Source organism: Mixophyes fleayi, chromosome 2, assembly GCF_038048845.1.
Source record: "Mixophyes fleayi isolate aMixFle1 chromosome 2, aMixFle1.hap1, whole genome shotgun sequence".
NCBI classification, from domain to species: domain Eukaryota; kingdom Metazoa; phylum Chordata; class Amphibia; order Anura; family Limnodynastidae; genus Mixophyes; species Mixophyes fleayi.
The window spans coordinates 208340478-208365247 of NC_134403.1; positions in this window are offsets into that span (position 1 = coordinate 208340478).

The window sequence follows — 24770 nt, forward strand, 5'->3', positions numbered from 1 at the left end:
GGATAAGGTCACCTCTAAAATAGAGATGGATTTTCAAAGAGCAAAGATTTGAAGGTTGTGGAAAAGTCTGATTGAGCGTGGTAGGGAATTCCATAAGTGGGGAGCAGCAAGGGAGAAATCTTGTAGGCAGGAGAGAAAGGTGGTTATCAGAGACGAGACAAAGCGCAGGTCAGAGGTCGGGAGGGAGAGTATTTTGATCTGAGATTTGAGATGTATGCAGGGGTGTTGTTGTTGAGGGCTTTGTAGGTAAGGGGTAGGTAATTTGAATTTGATTCTGGAGGACACAGGGAACCAGTGTAGGGATTTGCAAAGTGGTGCAGCAGATGTGAAGTGGTGAGAGAGGAAGATTAGTCTTGCAGCATTTAGGATGGATTGAAGTGTTGATAAATGGGTTTCAGGAATGCCAGATAGCAGGAGGTTGCAATAGTCAAGACCGGTGATGATGAGAGAAAGGATAAGAGTTTTGGTAGCATGTTGAGTTAGCAAAGGGCAGATTCTGGCAATTATTTTAGTGTGATGTTGACAGGACTGGGAGAGAGTCTGGATGTGAGCAATGAAGCAGAGGGCAGAGTCAAATGTAACACCAAGACAGTGGGCTTGGGAGACTGAGGAAATTGTAGTGTTATTGACATTGAGGGAGACTTGAGTGACTCTAGCAAAAAGGAATACAATAAGTTCTGTTTTGGACATGTTGAGCTTTAGGTAGAGTTGGGACATCCATGTGGAGATAGCAGAAAGACAGTTGGTTACACAAGATAGTATAGAAGGAGAGAGGTCAGAGGAAGAGATATAGATTTGGGTGTCATCAGCGTAGAGGTGGTATTGAGGCCGGATGAGTGAATGATTGCCCCAAGAGAAGAGGTGTACAATGAAAAAAGTAAAGGGTCAAGAACAGAGCCTTTTCGGACCCCAACAGATAGAGAGAGTGGAGGAGAGGATGTGCTAGATGTAGAAACACTAAATGAGTGGTTCAATAGGTAGGAAGTGAACCAGGAAAGGACTGTGTCACGAAGGCCAATGCAGTGAAAGGTGTGTAGGAGAACAGGGTGATCAACAGTATCAAAAGCAACAGAGAGGTCTAGGAGAATAAGTATGGAGAAATTACCATTAGATTTTGCAGTAAGTAGGTCATTGGTCACTTTTATGAGAGCAGTTTCAGTGAAATGTTGGGGGCGTAAGCCTCATTGCAAAGAGTCGAGAATGGAATGAGAGGAGAGAAAGTGAGACAGGCATTTGTACACTTACCGTTTGAGTAGTTTGGAGGCAAAGGGAAGGAGAAAATTAGGGCGGTAGTTGAAGAGAGAGGCTGGATCGAGAGATGGTTTCTTTAGAATAGGTGAGATGAGTGCATGTTTAAAGAAGGATGGAAATGTGCCAGTGGAGCGAGACAGGTTGAGGAGGTGAGTTAGAGGTAGTCATGCAGTGAGTAGTTGGGAGGGAATAGGGTCGAGTGGACAGGTTGTAGGGGGATATGATAAGATGAATGCACAGACTTCGTCTTCAGTTATTGGAGAGAATAAATTAAGGGTGGATTGGGGAGTGTAACTAAAAGTAGATAGAGTGAATGGAGTGAGTGGAATCTGCCATGAGGTAATATCTTGTCGAATGGTGTCAATTTTGTCTTTGAAATAGATGGCAAAATCATGGGCAGTGAGGGAGGAAGGAAGAGGAGGAGGTGCAGGTGTGTAGAGAAGTAAGTTGAAGGTGGCGAAGAGGCAACGTGGTTTAGAAGACTGGGTGGATATTAGAGATTTGAAGAATGTTTGTTTGGAAATTGAAAGGGCAGTGCTGTAAGATGAAAGGATGAATTTACAGTGGAGGAAATGGGGATAGGAACGCAATTTCCTACAGTGGCGCTTTGCAGTGCGGGAGCACTTTTGCAGTTAGGAGTTCTGTTTGTTGTGCCTTGACTGGGGTTTGGATTGTCGGAGACTATATGTAGTAGCTGGAGCTGCATTGACTAGGGCTGAAAATAGTTGTTTTAGTGAAAATGAGAAGTGGATTGAGTTAAGAGTTAAGATCCACTGCTATACCCGTGTAGGTTATTTTAAATTGAATCTTCCACTGAAAGCACCCAAAAACAATTCCATTCTGGGCAACTTCACCGGATGAATAACCCCCATATCAAGATGTGCACATATATTTAGTCCATATAATTAACCCAATCTAACTTGTGGCTGAGTGATGAGTGATCATACAAGTGATATCATTACATAAATCAAGGAAATCAAAGAGACAGCCAGCACTGATAACAGTATCAGTATAAATATCACAATTATTAATATATATAACTTGTTACCTTAATTTCACTGCAAATATTGAAATGGCTAACTACCTGTGGTCATGTAACCTCGATCGCTTGACCATCCAGTGATAGTTGGTGCTAAGCAACAACTAAATCAAATTGGACCATCCATATTTTCCAATGGATAACAATATCCCCAAAATGTCAACTGCCACTATATATTCTTATGTTATATTGTCCTAAATAAATAACTAAATTCAAAACATTCATCTGTATTAAAGAGTTAGCAAGAAATAATTTATTCCTAGCTATATTAGTATAGAATGCCCACACTTATGGCCAACTTCCAATCACATGACTGTTGGACCAATAGGCTCACTCTGCAGCCTGTTCATCAATGTAGACTTCAACCCGCATTGATATGGTAATAGAATTAATCAATCAACAGATTATAATTTTTTCCTGATCTGTCAGGAAAAAATCTCCTTTTTCCTGACAGATCAGGAAATAATGTAAATACACATCCTATAAATAAAACCGTATAATTCTAGTCAAAATCAGGTGTTGCATAACTCTATCAAATGTAAGTATAATGCATGTATTTTCTCCATAATTCAGTACTCACTCTAATATTGCAGCTAATTCCACATACAAACATATCAGCCAAAAGAAAAATAAAGTTATATATAGAGCAGATCAACAATGTGTGTTCTGTTTTCCTCATATATCCCTTACATACTTCCACCCAGTCTAAATACATAATTTCTGCCCAATCTTCATATCAGGAAACAGTAGTGCATAAACTACACCTAACAGAGATCTCCTGTCATATATTTCACATGTCATTACTGCATCAAACACAAATAATGGCAATAATTTAATAGCACAATGCTCTTTAAAGTTATGCAGTTTACTTCAAACATGACTTTCCACAAATGTTCTTATACAGCGTAGCTAATGCCATCTTTTTGGTGGTTAAACCTTACTAACTATATACAAATATAGTAAATTATTTTAGATATAAATCAACAAAAGACGTAATATAAAATGTCCCCATATTAGCTACATATTGATTCGAAAATTGAAAAGGAATCTTCGTCTCCCAAAATTCATGTTGTGTATCAAATAAGCTGAGTTTTTATTATCTCAAATATTGTATTACATAGTACACTATGTTTGGTGCTTCTGTTTTTAGTTTTATTCCCACTCGCTCTCTCTCTCTCTCTCTCTCTCTTTCTCGCTATATATATATATATATATATATATATATATATATGTGTGTGTGTGTGTGTGTTTGTGTGTGTACATATACATTGACCCTATCTATGGTGTTTTAACATTCATATTTAAATATATTTTCCTATTTCAATTCTAAACCTTAAGAGTCTGTAAACATTCCTATGTATTATTGATGTAACTAGATTCACCTGCGCACTTTTTTACATGCAACACGTTTCAATTAGGTTCTTGTCAAGGCGCCTTGACAAAGAACGTAATTGTAATCCATTGGTGGCTGTGGGGATCCGACACTCTGTGTGAGACACTCCAAAAAACTCGACATCTGTGGAAAAGGTTGCCGGCATTTTTATAACGCTCTGCAGAGAATTGCTCTACATACTTGTTTTCATCTGCCTGGGGTAAGAGTACACCTATTCAGGTGTTGATGTTTGAAAACTGAAGTGGATAAATGATTTGCTTGGCAATGCTATCCGGATTTTGTCTGGTAATAAAGATTATGTTTTTATTCTTTAAAGAAAAATTCTGTTTTTTAAATATCAGTTTCTTCTAATTATAGAGATTACTGATTTAGTGGATTTCTTCCCTTGAGATTAAAAGGCGAATAAGGGGAGAACTGGAATGATATTCTGATTAAATAACATTCAGATTGTGTTTTCTCTGATGAAATAAGGAGGATGTTTTTATACATTTTAATTAACTTCTATATGATAGTGAGCTGTAAAAATAACCACAAGCAAACTTTATGAGAAGTGATTGTAATATTTCCCAAGGAATAAGGAATAGTCAGTATTTCAACTGCACTTGTTGCTTTTGAGCTCTAACAAACTATAAGAAATCCATCTAGCAAATTATACTATGAAGTTTTTTACATGTCGCATTGAGGGTAAAAGAAGAAGATTATTGCTCATATCAAAAGGAGAAATAACACATTTGGACTTTTTGTTGTAATATTGGATATAATAGACATTACATTGTTTGATTGATTTACTCATGTAATATTGGTTCGTCCTCACAAGCAAAATTTGCACTTTCTTTGCAATTTCTTGTTGTGTTCTATATTCCTATGTATTAGTCGTGTAGCAATGATGACTTTAAACATTGTAACATTTACTATTATTTAATTTTAATGCTATGTTTAAGATGTCTGGATTTAGATAATTCATATTAAGCACCAAGGGCTAGATTTACTAAGCTGCGGCTTTGCAAAAGTGGGGATGTTGCCAATAGCAACCAATGAGATTATAGCTATCATTTTGTAGAAGGTACTTAATAAATGAAAGCTAGAATCTGGTACATCCCCACTTTTACCAACCCGCAGCTTAGTAAATCTGGCCCCAAGACTGCTTCTTGTCTGCATAATTTGTTAAATTTGTTTCCTCCTCTATGGATGCCTTGTTCTACTCCAGTGTTTTTGTGGCTGCTGGGATCACCTTGGTGGAATACTGCAAAGTGGCGAGAGACACTATGATTTTTTTACTTTATTAAGTATATTCCTATTTTGTTCTATAAAGTGATATTTGAGTGGTCCCAATATGTTGCTTCTTGCAGTTGCATTCTAATAAGTATATAACAAAACATGAATTACAATTGATATCTATTTTAATTTTAATAATCTGTATTGGTTATACTAGATATCACTTCAGTCGCTTTATGTGTGACAGACTTACAAGTTAGACATGAGGTTTTGCCACATCTATAGAATCCCACAGGTTTAGTGGGTAGCCAATTGGCGCTAATCTTTTTGGCTATACCTTTATCTTTTATTTTACTTTCTTAAACTTCAGAAAAGTGATTTGAGGCTTATATGCTCTTAAATGATTTACTTTTTTAAATAATTACCAGCAGATCAAAAAAACATTCCCCCAAGATCTTATCTTGTTTTAGTATAGAACAATTCTACTTTGGAATTCATTTAATTTCAAATGATGACTTATTGTACTTGGAAAATTCTATGTTGAGATTTTTTTAATTTTGCTTCTGCCACTTCTTTTGTTCTTTCCTATCGTGTAGAATGTAGATAGACATTCAAGTCTACTTTTTTTATAATTAGATTAGCAACTATTACTGTATCTGTAAGGTCACATCCAATAAGTTTGTGATGGTTCTACGATACATGTGAGTGAATGTGAGAATTGTTCATTTTCAAAGATGATACAAAAGATTGTGCCATATATGGTCCCCCATCCCAAATAATAAAGAGATTATCTCTATAAAAGTCATAGAGCAAGAGGTGCTCATCAAACCTGCTCCATCTCACATATCAGGTCTCACACTACCCCAAGTATAGGTTTTCATAGCTCGATGCAAACCTGGTGCCCATGCCCATTCCCATCACATGCATAAAGTATGTGTTGTCATAAAAAATACAGTTATGCTTGAGAATAAAAGAAGCGGAATCCAAGATAAACCCCATGTGAAGCATTTTTTATCGCCTCCACTGCCTTGGAGTGATATTAATATAAAATGGGTCATGTCACAGAGATAGGATTTCAGAAAGGTCACTTGGGGCTTGAGAAAATAATCAACATAAGCATAACTTAATCAACATAAGCATACAGATTGACTGTAAGAGAATCAATGCCAGAAATAATAGGATGAGCAGAGACTTGTGAATCGTGTTTAAGTGGCAGTAAAAGGAGTAACAGAATATGGAACAAATAGGAACCTTCACTCCTCCTTGGATATGGCCTTATCTGAAAGAACTGTATAACCCAGACTTTTAAGTTGAAATGTATACATATATGTAGGATTTGTTCCCAATTTTTTAGACTCATCGTCTGTTTGTAAGCCTCTGTTTAGAATCTGCTAGATCCTGTTTCACTATGCTCCCACCTTTATATGCTTTCTTTATTATAATGAATGAATAATCCAGTAGATGTTTGAAGACCTTTTTCTCAGTTTTATTTAGATTCTCATCATTTGATTCACATTTCATAAATAAATGTTTAAAATATTCTAACGGTAACATGTAAAAACATTTGATATTCACATATTTAGATTGAACTGGAATAAAGTTTAAATATTTGTCTAGATTTACCATACTCTCTATTAATATCATAAACCACTATGCGGTTATCTTGAACCTCTACTGTCATCAAATGATTATCTTCCCATATTTCAGACAATATATCAGGATCTATCCGATCTTCACTGTACAGAATGATGGGTTGAGATTAATCTCTCATTGGTTTCAATCTTTTACTTACAAAATATCTATTTCTGTATAAAGCAAATAAATCTGTCCAGCTCCCCAAATAAATTAAAACAGTTAGGTTCTATGGGTGAAGAAAATGTTAAACTTCTATCAAAAAGAAAGATTTGCACAGGATTGAGGGTTTATTTGATAAATTGACGATTTAACTTAATTGCATTCACATTATTACTTGACTTTCAAAGCTAAACATTTAAAAGTTACCAACCTTTTGCAAGACGAAGGACTCATTTGTTTACAAGTGACATTTGTGATATAAGGTTTATTTTTTATTAAATGTATGCTATAAAATTACTTTGAGAACATTTGGAGTACTCTATTTTCAGTAGGTTTTAGATCAGAGATTTGTCCCTTGTTCTGACAGGGAAGGTAAAGCAGAGGTGTGTACTGTTCCTGTATGATGAAAAGGGGGTACCTACCACTACTCAAAAATATTTATATTTCAAACAGTGGTACCTATGAGTTACACAGGTGACTAACTTTTTAGCAGCATGGGAGAAGTCTTGAATGCAGAAAGGAGAGGTGGTAACCATATATACGTACATGTACAATTTTTTGCGCATCTTATATTTAGAACTCTACACTTTGAGAGGAGGAATGGGAAAGGGAAGGGACAGGAGATTGTAGAATGAGTAAATAAAGCAAATGTTCTGGTACTCAAGTAGACAAATGCACAGTTCAAGAGGCATATCTCTGCATGTGTTGAAGGGCTGGTGCAACAATACAAAATGATGATTATGACTATTGGCAGCACTAGCTAGCCGCTTCTGATTGGTGGAATGTGTATTGGCTCTACAGCTGATAGTAATTCATCATCATCATCATCATCATCGTCAATTATTTCTATAATGCCAGCATATTCTGGAGTGCTTCACAATTGAGAACAAACACAGTAATAAAACAATAATGGGTAATATAGACAGACAGAGAGGATAAAGGGCCCTGCTCACAAGCTTACAATCTATAGGTCAGTAGAGATACATGAGGTTAAGTGCTACAGTTTGCTTATTTGTCCCTCCTGGTTGCAAAGTTAAAATATGCTTATCCAGTCACACATCAATGTTTGTCAGGTGGTCAGAGAGTTGTTGCCCTGTGTGAACTGTGTAAATGGTGGAAATAGGACTCTAGGAAGGGCAAGAGGGTGGTTGAGGTATGTTATAAGCTTGTCTGTAGAGGTGTGTTATCAGAGAACGCTTGAAGGGTTGAAGAATAGAGTCTTATTGTCTAATAAGGGAGGGCATTCCACAAAGTGGGTGCAGGCAGAGAAAACTCTGTAACTGGGAATGGGAGCAGGAAATACGTGTGGATGAGAGACGCAAATCTTGTTCACAATGCAGGTGTCAGGTTGGGAGATATTTTGAGACAAGTGAAAAGATGTATGTTGGTGCAGTTTTGTTGACAGCCTTGTATGTTAGAAATATTTTATATTGGATTCGGTAATGAACAAGCAGCAAATCTAGAGACTGACCGAGCAGCTCAGCGGTGGTAGAATGATTTGCAAGGAAAATCAACGGATGAGAGTCCAATTCGGGGAAGTAAGGATGGTATTGCAATAGTCAAAGCAGGAGATGATGAGTTTATGAATTAGAGTTAGTAATGAAATAATTAGTGTGGCTCCTGTCTATTTGCATTGCTTAATTTATATTTCCTATTGAACTATGGCAGTAAAGAAGATTCTCATTTGTTTTTCAAAGTGAAAAATAACAGATGTTTGTATTTAATTGAATTAAGTTTGTATTTTATATTTTGTATTTGTGTTTGTATGTAATTACATTTTATGTCGAATGTGCAATTTTATTAATAATTGTCCATTTACTATTCTCTCTTGTGTCTATGACACTTCATTACATATTATGTACAAAAAGGGTAATGCAACTTTCTAAATTTGCTACTAACAGTGCCACATATCTACACTTTCTATATACTATCTATACACTATCATGAGGTGAAAGTATACACGTTTCTCCTGATGTACACTTGTCACAAATGATAGTGTTATAACTTCAGATTGGGCCCTCCAAAAACTGCTTGACAATCTCTCTAAAAACAACAGCTCTTTAGAGCATTAAAGGAAAACATGATGATTATAATATTATATTATCATAATAATAATGATTGTGATGAATTTTGTAACCCGAACCAAAAAAAATATGTGTCAAGACACCGGTAGCCTTGTCAGGCTAAACTAAGAAGAGGTAGAAACCCAAGCACTCTAGGCACCTCTTCTGTGTTATGTCATTGGCAGCATGTTCATTACAGGAGTTTTTCACAAAGAAAATCAAGTATACTAACAGGCAGTCCAGCATCAGCTTCCTGTAGAATTCATAATTATTATTATCATTATTATTAATTTATATTTTCTAGGGCGCCACTAGGTGTCCGTAGCGCCGTACAGGGACAAACGAAATTACAATACGAGGAGAGACAGCACAGTACAGTAAACAATAAGCACAGTAACTCCGTGAGCTCAAAGCACAGCAAGGGCGGGGGAGGGGAGAGGGGAAGGTCTGCATACGACGGAGCCCAAGAGAGAGGCCACCGATGATATGGAGACCCCCAGGGGGGGAGAGGAGGGAGCGGGAGGGGGGAAGAGGGTCCTCGAGGAGGAGGGCAAGGTTGCTGGAGAGCAGAGTTAACAATGGTGAAGACAGGAGGAGAGGTGACCCTGCTCAAAGGAGCGTACAATCTAAGGGGTGTGGTAGACAGACAGAGAGACACGGGGGAGTGAGGGAGGAATGGAGGATAGGGGAAGGGGAGTAATTACTTTAGGCCTGAGCCATTAAGAAGAGTAAAGCATAAAAATGGAGTAACTTTGCACCTGAGCAAAACCATGTTTCATTGGAGGGGGAAGCAAATTTAAAATGTGGGAGCAGATTTATAGTAGGGATACGACATGTCCTAGATCAACTTTAAATTTCATTGTAAGAATAAAGAAATCAAGATGAAAAAATAGCCAGTATTTAACTAATGTGCAAAAAATAAACTAATTTGCACCCCTTGCTTTGTAACATGGATTGTCTCTGAGTACATTTACATTTTTTCGCCTTACTTTCCTTAATGACTCAGGTCCTTTATGTCTTCCTTATTCTCATCCATTTAATTCTTATAAAGCTCTGCAGCAAAGTTGCAATTGCAAATATACTTAGAAAATGCCATCATATCTTCCCAAGAAAAATCCAAAGGCTTGGCAACAGTGGTCTTAGTGCCCATCACAGACTAAGTATAAGCATATAAACAACAATTTCAAGATGAACCAAGTATAACAGCCAGTATTCTATTGCACAACAGATCACTACACTTGTGGCTGCATTGGATCTGTGCCTAATATGTGCCATCAGTTATTAAGATTTTCACGGACTAGTTGAGGTCATGTGTCCACGCTACAGAATTCCATCTTGATTCTATTTCTCTCATACAGCAATAACTATATAGAGAGATTAAAGACAAAGCGCCTGAGTCATTAAAGAAAGTAAGGTAAAAAAAGGAGTAAGTTTTCTCCAGGACAAACCATGTAACAATGCAAGGGGTGCAAATTAGTTTATTATTTTGCACATAAGTAATATACTGGTTGTTTTTTCATGTAGCACACAAATACTTGATAGCTTTATTTTTGCACTGAAATATAAAGTTGATCTTGGACATGCCCTATCCCAACTATAAATATGTCCCCACATTTTAAATGTACCTCTCCCTCCAATGCAACATAGTTTTGCCCAAGTGCAAAGTTATTCCTTTTTATGCTTTGCTCTCCTTAATGACTCAGGCCCAAAGTCATGAAGTCCCTTGATAGTGTATTAGCAACAGAAAAAGATTCATAATGATCATTTATTAAACCATAGCCTATGCTCTGTCATTTTGGTTAATTTGCCTCCTCTCTGTTAAAAATATATATTAAAAAATTATATTATATTACCTTTCAGGCTAATTTCATCCAATTTGAATTGTTGTTCTAGAAATCCTTCTGTTTTAAATATTGAAAATACTGCCTTCCTGAATCTTACTAATACGTTTGATATGTTTGTTACATCACCCCTGTCCCTTCTCTCCTCCAAGCTGTATGTGTTCAGCTCATGAAGTTTCTCCTAAGTTTTTATATGCAGCCCATGCACCCTTTAATAGCCCTTCTTTGTGTTTTTCTATTTTATTAATGTCCTCTTGGAGAGAAAATATTTTTAAATGTGTACAGTACTCAAGGTGAGGTCCTGCCATTGACCTATAAAGTATTATTATTATTATTAATTTTTATTTATAGGGCGCCACAAAGTATCCGTAGCGCCGTACAAGGACAAACAATGGCACAGTACAGGTGAAACAGCACAGTACAAGTAACAGTAAGCACTATAACTCTGGGGGCTCAGGCACAGCATGAAAGAGAGGGAGGGAGGGGAAAAGTGAGTATAGGCAGGTAACTATGGCCCAAGAGGGTGGGCACGGATGACAGGTTGAGAGTCACTGAGGGGAGCAGAGAGAAGCGAGAGGAGACAGAGGGCAGAGGGACTGAGAGGAGGTGAGCTGAGTAGCTGGAGAGCGCAGTTAAAAGTGATGGAAACAGAAGGTAGGAGAGCCCTGCTCAAAGGAGCGTACAATCTAGCTATATAACCTTTGACCTTTCTCTTACTAACACCATTTTATATACTATCATGCTGGCTTTTCCCTCTACTTGACTACACTGCTTGCGTACTTTCATATTATCTGAAACTATAACTCCAACGTCCCTTTTGATTAAATTACATCACTATTCATTCTGCGTTCAGAATTTTGTCACCATATGCTGTAATTTACATTTTGATTTGCCTTGATTTTCTCAAAAGTACTGCACAATTGATTAACTCCTTCTGGTGTATCAATGTTATAACAAATCTTTTTTTTAACTGCAAAAAAGCATAACAACCCCAATAGAACAAAAGTAATGAATGTATTAAAAAAGACACAGGACTGAACACTGAGGTACTCTACTGTTTACCAGCCTTCTGAGCTTACACCATTGCATGTAGCCCTCCTGTTTCCTGTTCTGTAGCTGATTCACCCTGATCCACAACTTTAATTACTAAGTAAAAGAATCCACTAGATTTGATTGACATGATCACCTTCCACATTTGATGCTATGTCTCCATTTGTGTGAACTAAATCTATGAGTCCTTCCATGCCTATAGGTCCCCTAACTAATTGCTTGAGAGATGCCTAATGCAAGCAATACATAACAACACTTCTCCTGGCTGAATTAGCAATTCTTCTCATCCTCTCCTGGTCTTCTTGAAATTGTTCCTATTTGACACACCTCTCTCACCAGTTTCTACAGTTACCCAAATGCTCTTTCTCTTATCTGCAATGTATTAGAGTTGCCTTATCACATTATTTATATATAAAGCAAATTTGTTTCCCTTTTTTTCTACCCTGTCTTCTATAAACAGGGTATAGACAAGAGTAAGACTAAGTAACAAATCAGTTCAGGAAGTTTATTTCCTAAACTGTGAATATTTGTACACTTAGGGCCTGATTCATTAAGGATCTTAAATGAAGAGGTATCTTATTTCAGTCTCCTGGACAAAACCATGTTACATTGCAAGGGGTGCAAACTACTGTTCTGTTTTGCACATAAGTTAAATACTGACTGTTTTTTTCATGTAGCACACAAATACTTGATAGCTTATTTATACACTGAAATTTAAAGTTGATATTTGTGTGCTATATGAAAAAACAGTCAGTATTTAACTTATTCTTCATTTAAGATCCTTAATGAATCAGGCCCTTAGCATTTAAAACTGTTTTCCTCAACTAATCACTATTTCCAGTATACTTTTCTTGATGTATTTAACTATTTTTAATAATTACTAACATCTGAACTGCTCACTAAGAACCTATGTCTGTCTACTTCCAGTAACCAGTCTCTTATAAACATTGTCTATGATTACCAACTGCCCAAAGCCAAGAACAAATGCTGCACCTTCTATTATCAATTGTCTGGAGCAAGAAACTAGTGCTGTACCTCTAATCAGGGCCGGACTGGGACTAAAAATCAGCCCTGGCATTTAAAGCACACAGGCCCACGTGTTGTGGGCTCCATGCACTATATTGTTGCACACTGATGCTGGCGCAGTACAACATGATGTAGTATGAGTGTGTGTGTGTGTGGGGGGGGGTATTTATTTCTCCTAATGACCCTCAACATTACATTATTAGCACCCCAATTACATCAATAAACACCATGACAATACATTATTAGTACCCAAATTACAGCAATAAATAACCCCCCACACACACTCATACTACATCAATCATCCCCACATTACAGCAACCGGCATCACCCCACACATTACAGCAACCGGCATCACCCCCCACATTACAGCAACCAGCATCACCCCCCACATTACAGAAACCAGCATCACCCCCACATTACAGCAACCGGCATCACCCCCACATTACAGCGTCCAGCATTACCCCCACATTACAGCAACTGGCATCACCCCCCACATTACATCAACCGGCATCACCCCCCACATTACAGCAACCGGCATCACCCCCACATTACAGCAACCAGCATCACCCCCACATTATAGCAATACCCTCTCCTACTTATTAGCAATACTAAGCACCAAACACACTACAACATTGCCACCAGCACGCCACCCCATACTACAGCAATACCACCAATTATACAGACGCCACTGTAGGAAACAATGTTTTGCTTTTTTCAAATCTCCCACAAAATAGCAACAACGAACAGAATACTTACACACATATAGGTAACAGGTACCCTTTTCCCTCAATTAAATAGTAACGGCAGAATTTTCATGAATCATTCCACATGAAATAAAACTAACATATATCTAAAAAAAACATAACTATTGAATGATCAGTTGAATCCACGTGGCCGCATTAAAAGTATTTCCATCTACAGCAAAATGTCAGAGAAAAATATTTTTGTTTTACTACAGTAATTGGATATGCGTCTTTTCTATTCATTTTAAATAACACAGTATATAAATTAAGGGGGATAGAGGAGGTGGGTGAGAAATAATTGGATGTGATCCATCAGTTTGATTAGATAGGAAACATTTAGATTATTTACCTGGACGCGTCTACCCCCTTGACTCACAGGCAGGGCTGACAAGAGGAATTTTGGGCCCCGATACAGCAACTTCTTTGAGCTCCCATCATATTCAACAATGAAAGACTTGCCTTTGGCAGAAGTTCATATGATGCCACACCGTAGTGTGCCCAGTTCATATTATGCCACATTGTAGTGCCCCAAGGTCATATTATGCCACATAGTATTACCCTCAATTCATATTTGGTCATGCAGAAGTGCCCACAAATCATATTATGGCATAGTAGTGCCCCCAAATCATTAGTAAAGCTCAGATAAAAACTCATTCACAAATAAAAATTGCTACAGCATATCAGATACTGAGTGTGAGTCCCAAGAGCAGCTTAATACATCATTTACAATGCAAACAAAAATAGATATATTGACACAATTACAGATAAAATTTATGGCAAGCAATGTTTTTTCCTCTTAATTAAAAATCTCTGTACAGATAAATATGCAAAAAACATTACAGCGCAATAATGAGCAATACATAGTGTTAAACATTATTGGATACGCTGTAGTGTCCCCAGTTCAAGAAAGGATGGTTAAAAACATATTGCACACAAGAAAATATATGAACTTACCTGATTATGGCATCCTGTGTTCTGTTCTCCTAGTGGGCGCGCTGGGCGAGGAGGGATCAGCAGCTGTCAGCTCACACAGGCAGTCGGGAGCAGGAATAGAGGGCAGTGGTTGAAGCAGAAATTTAGGAGTGGGGGTATAGAAAATATAAGTGAATGGAGTATGAAGGCTTGATTTTTATTTTTTTTAACACTTGTCCCCTCTGTGCATTTCCATTCTTCATTACTACTTGTGTTTTATGATGGCTGCATCCCTGACATTCCCATTCTTAAGATGTCTCTCCCTTTACACTTTCTTTTACCTATGCCCCTGCACCATCTTCTCCTTTGTCCCTCTCACTTAACCCCCTGCACCACCTTCTCCGCTGGCTCTCACACATCTTCCTGTACCACCTACTCCCCTGGCTCTCTCACACGTCTTCCTGCACCCTCTACCCCCCGGCTCTCTCACTCCTCTTCCTGCACCCCCTACCACCCTGGCTCTCTCACCCCCTTCGGCTCTCTCACCTCCTTTCCCAGCACCCCCTTAGGCTCTCTCACCCCCTCTCCCAGCACCCCCTGGCTCTCATCCCCTTTCCCAGCACCCCCTTCCGCTATCTCACCCCCTCTCCCAGCAGCCCCTTCAGCTCTCTCACCCCCTTTCCCAGCACCCCCTTGGGCTCTCTCACCCCCTCTCCCAGCACCCCCTGGCTCTCACCCCCTTTCGCAGCACCCCCTTCGGCTCTCTCACCCCCTCTCCCAGCACCCCCTGGCTCTCACCCCCTTTCCCAGCACCCCTTCCGCTCTCTCACCCCCTCTCCCAGCACCCCCTTCAGCTCTCTCACCCCCTCTCCCAGCACCCCCTTCAGCTCTCTCACCCCCTTTCCCAGCACCCCCTTCCGCTCTCTCACCCTCTTCGGCTCTCACACCCCCTCTCCCAGCACCCCCTGGCTCTCTCACCCCCTCTCCCAGCACCCCCTTTCCCAGCACCCCCTTCCGCTCTCTCACCCCCTCTCCCAGCACCCCCTTCGGCTCTCTCACCCCCTTTCCCAGCACCCCCTTCGGCTCTCTCACCCCCTCTCCCAGCACCCCCTTCGGCTCTCTCACCCCCTCTCCCAGCACCCCCTGGCTCTCAACCCCTTTCCCAGCACCCCCTTCCGCTCTCTCACCCCCTTTCCCAGCACCCCCCTCCGCTCTCTCACCCCCTCTCCCAGCACCCCCTGGCTCTCACCCCCTTTCCCAGCACCCCCTTCGGCTCTCTCACCCCCTTTCCCAGCACCCCCTTCGGCTCTCTCACCTCCTTTCCCAGCACCCCCTTCGGCTCTCTCACCCCCTCTCCCAGCACCCCCTGGCTCTCATCCCCTTTCCCAGCACCCCCTCCGGCTCTCTCACCCCCTCTCCAAGCACCCCCTAGCTCTCACCCCCTTTCCCAGCACCCCCTGGCTCTCACCCCCTTTCCCAGCACTCCCTGGCTCTCACCCCCTTTCCCAGCACTCCCTGGCTCTCACACCTGAAAATCGCGGGCACCCCCGCCCGAAAATCGCGGCACCCCCCCCCGAAAATCGCGGCACCCCCGCGACCCCCCCGAGAATCGCGGCACCCCCCCCCCCCGTCTTCAGTAAAAACAAAAAAAATTAAAAAAGACAGGAAACTCACCAGTGTAACTGGCTGCACAGCATAACGGGGGAGGGAGCTGGGGAGCGCGCAGCAGAGGTGGCTGGTTCCTCGAGCCACCAAGAAGACAGGGGGAGTCGGGCCGGCCCATATAGCCATCGGCCCTTCTGGCATTTGCCAGAAGTGCCAGATGGCCAGTCCGGCCCTGCCTCTAATTATCTACTTCCAGGAACTGTTACTGTGCCTGTGATTATCAATTGCCCCGGAGCCAGCAACTAGCACAGTACTTGTATCCATAAAATGCTGAAGCCAAGAATTAAAAAATTAGAACAGTGGTTGTTTCCACATCTGCACTGTTTTCTGCACTTCTTAGATTCCAAGCTCATTATGACATGGTCATATTTACCTTTTGTTTAATGTCATTGTATGTTATTTGTTTGTATCACAATCCTGTCAATGTAGAGCGTTGAATACTATGTTAGCGGTTTATAAATAAAATATAATAATAATAAAGGTAATAATATCTTATATGTCAAATCTGCTGCCATGACTGAGATATCAATGACTAATCTAGCTTAACATTCTGTTAGTAAATTTGCCATCACCATCTTATGTGATAAGGAAATTCACAGCATAACCACACTTACAATAAAGATACTTACCATTTATTAAAGAGATGATGAAATCTTCTGTCTTCCTTAAGCTGATGACCTCTTGTCATCTTTATGATCTATGGTACAAAACGTTTGTTGGACAAATCTTTATATTGACCTCAGACATATTAATACATATCACATGTAAAGAATCTTAACAATTTAACTTTCTTTACTAATGACGATTCTTGTCCACAAACTGTACCGAAGTACTTTTCATAGAGTAGATTTGTTCTAATTAATGAATTATGAAAAATAAATTCCATGTTTTGATCTCATGAATTTATACCCTTTTTATGCAGCCCAGAATTTTGTTTGCATTTGCATTTTTTGCCTGTCATTGCATACTGATGCTTAGCTTTCTGTTAACTAACTTTCGTTTTCCATCTCAGTTTTCCCCAATTTTTTTCCATTTCATGTGTTTGTAGTAACATTATTACAATGACCTTTTATAGCCCAACATTTATCTATATAAAATGTTTTCAACAATTTTCAGAACTCAGCACTCACCTGAGCCTGCATGACGTGTGTATGACAAAGGGTTGATCAAAAAGAACCACCTGGTCTGTTTAAAAATGGTTAAAACTGTCCTGTCTATCCCATAGAATAACTTTTGTCTTACCAATTATGCCACTATCAAGCTGACACTCTTACTCAGGAAGCCTTTGGTTTTCTCTTTATCTAAGCCAATCTCACACAACTTAGTTTAATCAAAGTTATCATAACCCAAAATGATCTCCTCTGTTTCAGCTAAGTAGCATTCTAATGTCAAGCTAAGTCTGACACTTCAATTTGTATGATTTAATATGGAAAATAAATCCATGATGCTTAAGATGAAAAACAATTAACAACAATGACATACATAGATTACATACAATAGTTCCTTCTAAAAAATAAAGGCGTAAACAACATAAAAATGGTACACTCGCGAAGGATCAGGGGAATGTGGGCACCTGAAGCATGTTTAAAAATGTTCTGACATCACAGGGGGTTCCACTTTGATGTCAGAACCAGAAAATCTGTATTCATATAAATGAGTTTTACAACCATCTATTCAAAACACCTTTCAAGTAAGGGATTCCTTACACTGGCCTAACATCTTCCCAGAATGTCCTACAAAGATGATTTTACCTCCACACAACAGGTCACAAGTTTTCCTTCATCTACATGGCAGACATTCTTGTAAGCATATTTAAGAAAATATGACATTTTCTGTGTCCTTATTTCCCTTCATCTAAACTTATCCCAGCTGCTCAGCATCCTGTCACCCAATTTGGATGTCTTAAAATGCACAGAAGCACAAATAATGTGAGAGGTCTGTTGTGGATATTATTGATTATATTGATATAACCTTAAACAGAGGTACCACAGAGGTTTCAAGAGGTTTTAGCTTTATGATATGTGCCATAAATAGGTATTGGGCACTTATCTGTAGCTACACATCTGGATCTCTCTATCCATAAATGCTTTGTAGCAAATAAAACATAGATGGATGTCTCCCAGAGCAGGATTTGTCCCAACCCTCCTAAAACAGGAAAAAGAAACAGCAAGTGGTGGTCCAAAGAGGAGCAGGGTGGCTTTTCCTGGCTGCCCCCTTTCCAGACAGACAGTGCTGGCAGAAAGGATCCTTGTTTACATGAGGGTGCCCAAATGACATTGTACTTGCCAGTCTAGCTGCTTCCTCAGACAATACTGGATCATTGTCCGTCAACCATTCTTTCACATCAGCTGGTCAGAAAACGAAAAACTGTTCCTTTATATTTAAATCCTTCAGAGCATCAAAGCTGATGATTTTCAACCTTTAGGTCCACTGTTTGCAAGAAGCAGACAATTGGGCTACAAGTCCTGAGTAAGTATTAGAGACACTGTGCTTTAACTTTCTGAACTTTTGTCTATGAGCCTCAGTGGTGATTAAAATGCTGCAACAGACACTTTCAATAGTCTCCTAATCTTTGTCCATTTCAGGGAGAAAATCTTCAATGGCCTACAAGGCTTTACATCTCAGACCAGGGGTTAAGTACTGTACCCACTAATCGTGGGGCAGTCCATACTGCTGGCAGGTCTTTTCAAACCCCTGCAGAAAAGCATCCAGATCCCAATCTTTCTCCAAAACAGGGAAATGCTCTGCATGGGGTCTACTGATACCAACCTTTCTGGCTTCTGAATTTTGGCTAGCTCTAGTTGATATCTCCTTTCTGCCTTTCATTTTGCAGCATCTGCTCGCAGCTTGGCTTGGCGTTCTGCAATCTCCATGGCAGATTTTGTCTCTGCTGTCTCCATGCCAGCTTGTCTCTTTTCAGTCTGCTCTACAGCTTCTCTATCCTGAAATGTTTTCAGATGCAGTTTGGCTGTAAAGTTCGCTGGCCCCAAATATTTGAGAGACATTTGTAAATAAATGTCCATAGCAGTGTCCATAGTTAAATTGTTTTAATCTTTGAAAGTCAACAGTCAAGTGCCTGGTGCAATTTCCACTGCAAAGCCATTCTCTGAATCCAGGCTGTGCCCTCCATGAGACAAATCTCCATTTTGGCTCTGATCACTCTGCAAGTGTATCAGTTGCACCTTGCTTTTCCCAATGCAGGAAATAATCGATTTGTATTTTGTCTAAGTCTTCCTATAGCAAGACACTATCCTGCTATGGGTTAATAACCCTAAATAGCTTATTGTCAGTAGCAAATATGGACACTTTGCTTTTTAGGCTTTCTACTAGGTCGATAATAATGAAAATGTAAAGAGTAAAAGCAAAGTGATACAGTGTAAAAAAGTTGAAAATGATGTGGCCATCAAAGATTAACATTTGACACAAACATCTTCAGGAAAAGGGGGCAGTGGTACTTTTTGAAAGCATATGTTTCACAATTGTATTCTTCAGTATATGGAGCCAACAAATGTTAATTGTCAAAACTCTCCTAATGGATTAATACACTTTTTATGTGATCCTCTATATTTTAACAGACTAGGCATGATTGACTTAGCACATTACACTGCACGAGGATCATAAGTGTATCATAAGTGCTGTACATTTTCATGTGTTTGGAAAATATTACTTTCTAGCTAAGCAAGTGTTTTACAGTGATAATAAAAAATGAAGAGCATATTTAAATTTCTGCACACACTCCTCAAATGGTTGCACAACTAATTAGTAGAGTGTTTAAGCGAAAAAACCATCATTCATCAACTTATATAACTCCATGGAAATGGTCTATAATGCAATAAAATGCTGATTTTTGTCTGAGTACAAATTCAATTCAGGTTCTGCAGAACAGAGTAAATTATTGTAGAGATCAGGACATAAAAATGTAGCTCAGGGGTGCATCACCGTGAGTAAATGTTGCAGTAGTTATAGATAGGATACACCTTCCTTTTCAAACTCATTCAGTAAGGAGCTGTGCTATTTTCCTCTTCCACTTGACCTCACATTCAGCTGTTTTATACCCATTTGTAAATATTGTTATGGGACAGGGTAAAAATAATCATTTCATTATTCAATATGAGAAAGCATATTACACAAAAGTTATATTAATATATGAACAAACTTAAATTTCTACAAGTGATGCTAATCAGAACTGAGACTGACTAGGGATAAAGGGATGTCTAGGCAGTAAAAAAAAGTGTACAGAAAGATTAGAACAGCTAATATATTTACCACAGTTACCAAATAAGAAATAGCTAGGTGAGAATATACCGTGGGGTAACCCTGGTATTCTGATGGTCGCATTTAGGAGGACAATCCCTCCAACTCTGTTTTCAAAGAAAGTATCCAAATCCCAACCAAACACGGAGATACATATCACCAACATAGGACAGGGGAGGACAAGTTATGATACAATCCTCTGAAGCCCAATTTCCACAATCTAGTGATAGGCAGTTATATTTTGAAGGTGAAATTTGTGGTGAAACTTTACTCCTTACAAACCAATTTTAGAAGACATCAGTAGGCAAATACCCTGGATAAACTTTTGGCCAGTAGCACTCTTCCTTTTACAGGACCTACTTATACATGGAGATTAAAAACATTGTGACTGTAACTCAGATGAAAAGCATCATGTATGCAGGGAAAGTGACCATGAGCCCTTAATATTTAATTCTAGTATCCAGGCAAGCTTAATTGCTGCAATACTTTAAAACTTATCTATAGCTTGAAGCGTGTTGTTATGTGCAAACAAAATTAAAAACTGTACCTTTAAGACATATTTTAAATTGCTTTCATAAGGGGCTTTGTGTAGGATTATTTATCATTTCGGACTAATTCAATTTAAGTAATTGCCATACCAAACCTGTACCAGTTATCTGAAAGGGCCCCAAACAAACTCACAGTACAGATGGACTGATAAAACCTGATGCTAATGTAATAAATGGAAAACTTTGTACAATTACAATAATTTAATTTGCATAGCAAACGACTCGAAGGATTAGCTAATTGCTGCCTTTGGCTGTTAGCATCAGATGGCGTTCCATAATAGAGTGCCTTATTGCATTATCATTCTGGCATGTGGTACATAATTAGAACTTTTGATTTGTAAACCTTTTAGCTGTTTAGGTTTCAAAAGCTGGTTCTGTGTTTGGCTTTTTTGTGCAATATGTGAAAGCATATAATTGTATAACAATGCAAAAAGAGTTGCCATAGCACTCAGCACTGAGAATTAAGGCTGTAGGTAGTAAGCTATTTCTATCCATGTCAAGAAATGTCTTATCTCTACTCCCTGTGGTTACCTCCTTCTTGATAATATAGAAAAGCTTTTCTTTTTATTACTTTCTTTTCCGGTAACCTCACAGCACTAATTTTTCTGATGCAGAATAACGTGTTGAAAATATTACAGAAGGCTAACAATAGATCTGTGAAGATTCCTTGTTCATATTTTTTTATAGGAATGGTTAGTACACATTTGTGGATAATTATAAATACATTAAGCACCCCAAAAGCATAGATGTGCAAAAGATTGCTCACTGCAAACATGATTTTGCCTGTGAAGTACAGAATCTTTAATGTTTAAGTCAGTTATTTTAACCATTCTAATGACACCAGGGACTTAATTAAAGGACTTACTTGATACTGGTAAGTAAAAAAGTAGATAAACATAATAAAACAAACAAAAACAAAAAACCAAAAGCTGAGATGATTGCTCATTATTTACTAAGTGTGTGAACGGATACATTTGTATTTGTTTATTTGGAGTTGCACATGTTTTAAAAGTTCAGTTTCATTCAGCATTGCCACTTTATAGGGAATAATACTTGTTGTTTACTAGAGTTTTTAATTTTATTTCCGTTTGGACTATGCCAATGATGAAAATTACCATTTAATTTAGGCATTTAATAAAATTTCATAGTATATTTATTCAAATTGAATTGAATTTTAATCCTGTGTTTGTGTCTTTATTTTTTCTATTAATGTTATTGTGGAACAACTTGCTCCAATGGGCTCTGGCTGTGAGGGGATGCATACTCTTGTAGTTCCTTAAGCTTCAGCAAACCCTAGAAAACACTGGAAACCATGGCCATGCTGATAATTGAATTTCCACAAGCACCAGCATGGCCAATCAGTTAATGGCAGCTGGAGGGTAGCTTTTTTATAGTTTGCAACAACTTCTAAGGAAGTTGTAAGTATAAAACTCAATGAGAATATTCTTGTGTCATGATTGCCATAAGTCTAGTAGATGGTATAATAGGAGTTGGAAGTGTCGCTGTAGGAACTTCTGAAAATGGTGTCAGCCTTCAGATTCTTAGATCCCTGTCTGTAAGTGATGATTAAATTAAATCTAGAAAAGATCCCACTGGGCCTGTCTCGGATTAAGCCTCTTTGCTGTTTCAACATATTGTAGGTATTTATTATTCGTACTAACAGCAATGGTGTATTTAGTTCCTTCCAACCAATGCCACCATTCTTCAAAAGACCATTTGGAGGCCAGAAACTCTCTGTTTCCCACATCATAATTCATTTCAGCAGAAGAGAACTTCTGGGAAAAGAAGGCACATGGATGCTATTTCTTGTCAATAAGGTTAACTTGAGAAAGGATTGCCCCAGCTCCTACGTCAGAGGCATCCACCTCAGCAATGAATGAATGATCAAGGCTAGAGTGATTGAGCACTGATGCCATGTTAAAAATTTCAGTGGCTACCAGAGACCAATTGGAGTGACAATACCAGAGAAATACCAGAAAACATTCAATAGTAATTAGCTAAGCCCAGGAACTCTGCAAAGCTTTCTATCATGTGACTTATGAAGCTGGAGGATTGCTTGCTGATTTTGGCTCAACTCAATAGAGAGGTGCAGAGTATAATGTGCCTCTGGTCATCGCCAGGGATGCCTGCAAGGCAGTTTGGACAAGGATGCGGAACACACTCAGGTCGCTGTGCTCGAAAAGAATAAACAGCGAAGCAATTAGATGGGAAAGAATGGTCAGGAGATCCGGGTCAAACCGTGCAGGCAGGTAAATGCACAAGGTAGACCAAAAGAGAGGTCAGGCAAGCCCAGTCAGAACCGAGCAGACAAAGTAGGTACCGAGGGTAGATTAGGAAAAGTAGTCAGGTAGTCGAAGTCAGACACAGGAATCAATAACCAAAGCCAGGAGGAATAACCAGGAGCGGGTCAGGAGATAGCCGATATCAGACACAGGAGGCAAACTGGATGCTGATAAGCAATACAAACAGTCCTGGAGCATTGGGACCCAATACTCTGACACCCTAATGGTGCCAGAGCAGACTTTAAATAGTGAAAGGAGGTAGATGTATACTGGTGCCAGTGACTTGAACTGTCGTCGCCGGACCCAGGAATAGCGTCCCGTTGCTAGGCAACGGAACGAGCATACATCGAGAAGTCTGCCAGGTGGCTGGAGCAAGAGCGTCTGGTTGCCAACGCGACATGGGTAGAAGCTTCCGATGATGGTCAGAAAATTATAAGTAGCATTAAGAAGATTTCAATAGCCTAGCCTTAGTCATGGCCCAAATGTGAGAAAAGTCCCAAACTATAGCATCAGCTGCAGGAGCAGAGGAAGAGGCACTGGAAGAGAGGTTCGGGAGGGTGGGTTGAATTCCAAATACAGAGAAGAAGCGGGAGAAGCTAGTGGATTTGAGGACATGAAAGGTGTGGGAGAACTCTGCCCAAGAAAGAAAATTAACCCAGTCCACTTGATTATCAGAAGGAAAACATCGCAAAAAAACCTCAATGTTTGCGGATGATAGTCAGAAGAGTATTTTAGATCCAAATTCAAATTTTACAAAATGCCCTCCAGAAACTGGAAACAAATTGGACACCCCGATCCTGGTTTTCACAAGGGCAACCATGAAGTCTGAAGATGTTCTTAATAAAGATGAGAGACAGCTGAGAAGCAGTAGGAAGACCGACCAGAGGAACGAAATGTGTCATTTTAGAAAATCTATCGATCATTACCCAAATTCTGGTTTACCAATCGCTGGAGGGCAGATCTGCGATGAGATCCATAGATATACTCTGCCAAGGAGCATCGAGGTTAGGAAGAGGGTGTAGGAGTCCAGAAGGTGCATTCCTGGGATTCTTATTCCAAGCACAGATCGTACAAGCCGACACAAACTGGCGAATATCCGGGTATAGAGTGGGCCACCAGTAACACTGATGTAGAAATGAATAAGTCTTCTTGACCCCAGAATGTTTGCCCAACTTAGAAGAGTGTGCCCAATGTAAGGCCGTAGGCTCCAAAAGAGGCACAGATACAAACAACTTTGGGGGTGGAATTTTAGCAGTAGTCTTTGTAAGGGCCACAATTCTGTTGGAGTCCAAAATCGGTTGTGGCTCAGAAGGAGAGAAGAGATCAGAGTTATCAAAGGAACGGGTTAGAGAGTCGGCCCGAAAATTTTTGGATCCAGGATGATAAGTGAGGATGAGGTCAAAATAAAAAAAAAAAAAGATGCCCAACGAGCCTGGCGATGGTGAGACACTGAGCTTCACGAATGTAGACGAGATTTTTGTGATCAGTATAGACCGTTACCGGATGGAAGGACCCTTCAAGAAGATTACACCATACTTCCAGCGCCAATTTAATGGCAAGGAGCTCCTTATTACCGAACCCATAATTTTTTTTCATTAGAAGAAAACATTTTGGTGAAGAAACCACAATTGTGGTGAGTACCGAACAAAGATTTTTGAAAGAGAACGACTCCCAATTCAACAGAGGTGATGTCG